This window comes from Arachis hypogaea, chromosome 3 (assembly GCF_003086295.3).
Source record: "Arachis hypogaea cultivar Tifrunner chromosome 3, arahy.Tifrunner.gnm2.J5K5, whole genome shotgun sequence".
Taxonomy (NCBI): domain Eukaryota; kingdom Viridiplantae; phylum Streptophyta; class Magnoliopsida; order Fabales; family Fabaceae; genus Arachis; species Arachis hypogaea.
In genome coordinates, this window is record NC_092038.1 from 25,843,401 (window position 1) to 25,845,576 (window position 2,176).

The 2,176-nt window shown below is 34.7% G+C and overlaps 1 non-coding gene across 1 annotated transcript; it reads left to right on the forward strand.

The window, feature by feature from the left end:
- Nucleotides 1-227: 227 nt before the first annotated feature.
- Nucleotides 228-334, forward strand: LOC112793106 (small nucleolar RNA R71). The gene has a single exon (XR_003197816.1). It is a non-coding gene; the product is annotated as a small nucleolar RNA R71 (small nucleolar RNA).
- Nucleotides 335-2,176: the final 1,842 nt, after the last annotated feature.

Genomic DNA, 2,176 nt, shown 5'->3' on the forward strand with positions numbered 1-2,176 from the left:
TCAGGGTATCAATCTCGAGAACTCCTTTCTTCTGATTCGTCCCATTGTTCACAGGATTCCTTTCAGAAGTGTACATGAATTGGTTATTTGCAACCATTTCAATGAGTTCTTGAGCTTCTGTAGGCGTCTTCTTCAGATGAAGAGATCCTCCAGCTGAGCTATCCAATGACATCTTGGACAGTTCAGATAGACCATCATAGAAGATACCTATTATGCTCCATTCAGAAAGTATGTCAGAAGGACATTTTCTTATCAATTGTTTGTATCTTTCCCAAGCTTCATAGAGGGATTCACCTTCCTTCTGTCTGAAGGTTTGGACTTCCACTCTAAGATTACTCAATTTTTGAGGTGGAAAGAACTTTGCCAAGAAGGCATTGACTAGCTTTTCCCAAGAGTTCAGGCTTTCTTTGGGTTGTGAGTCCAACCATATCCTAGCTCTGTCTCTTACAACAAAAGAGAATAGCATAAATCTGTAGACCTCAGGGTCAACCCCATTGGTCTTGACAGTGTCACAGATTTGCAAGAATTCAGCTAAAAACTGATGAGGATCTTCCAATGGAAGTCCATGGAACTTGCAATTCTGTTGCATTAGAGAAACTAATTGAGGCTTAAGCTCAAAGTTGTTTGCTCCAATGGCAGGGATAGAGATGCTTCTCCCATAGAAGTCGGGAGTAGGTGCAGTAAAGTCACCCAGCACCTTCCTTGCATTGTTGGCATTGTTGTTGTTTTCGGCTGCCATGGGTTCTTCTTCTTTGAAGATTTCTATTAGGTCCTCTACAGAGAGTTGTGCCTTAGCTTCTCTTAGCTTTCGCTTCAAGGTCCTTTCAGGTTCAGGGTCAGCCTAAACAAGAATGCTTTTGTCTTTGCTCCTGCTCATATGAAAGAGAAGAAAACAAGAAAATATGGAATCTTCTATGTCACAGTATAGAGATTCCTTGAGGTGTTAGAAGAAAAGAAAAATAGAAGGAAGAGGTAGAAAATTCGAACTTATCAAGGAAAGATGGAGTTAGAATTGTGCATTGAGGAATAGTGTTAGTCTATAAATAGAAGGATGTGAGAAGAGGGGAAGAAATTTTTGAAAATTAAGCAAAAGATTTTAAAACATTTTGAAAAACTTCAATTGATTTTCGAAAACTAAGAGTGGAAAAAAATCAAGTGATTTTTGAAAAAGATTTTGAAATTAGAAATAAAAAAGATATGATTGAAAACTATTTTGAAAAAGATGTGATTGAGAAGATATGATTTGAAAAGTTATGGTTTTAAAAAGATGTGATTGAGAATATATGATTTGAAAAACAATTTAAAAGGATTTGATTTTAAAAAAAATTAATGACTTGCTTAACAAGAAAAGATATGATTCAAACATTAAACCTTTCTCAACAGAAAAGGCAACATACTTGAAATGTTGAATCAAATCATTAATTGATAGCAAGTATGGAAAGAAATTGATTTTGAAAACATATGATTGAAAAGATATGATTTGAAAAAGATTTGATTTTGAAAACCTGAAAAAAATTTGAATTAAAAACAAAATCTTCCCTCTTGTGCCATCCTGGCGTTAAATGCCCAGAATGGTATCCATTCTGGCGTATAACGCCCAAAACACTACCCTTTTGGGCGTTAAACGCCCAACCAGGCACCCTGGCTGGCGTTTAAACGCCAGTTTGCCTTCTTCACTGGGCGTTTTGAACGCCCAGCTTTTTCTGTGTAATTCCTCTGCTGTATGTTCTGAATCTTCAATTCTCTGTATTATTGACTTGAAAAGACACAAATAAATTTTTTTGGATTTTTTAATAATGAGGAATAATCAAAATTGCAACAAAAATCAAATAACAATGCATGCAAGACACCAAACTTAGCAGTTTGTATACCATTGACACTAACAAAATGAGAATGCATATGAGAAACAACAAAACACTCAAGTCAAGAGAATTTAAAGATCAGAGCAAGAAAATCATCAAGAATAACTTGAAGATCCTTAAGACACATGAATGAATGCAAGAAGAACAGAAACATGCAATTGACACCAAACTTAACATGAGACTCTAGACTCAACAAGAAACATACAATATTTTTGGTTTTTATGATTTTGTAATTTTTTTGGTTTTTTTTTCGAAAATTAAGTGGAAAAGAAAATAAAGATATCAAAATTCTTAATGAGAATTCCAGGAATCAT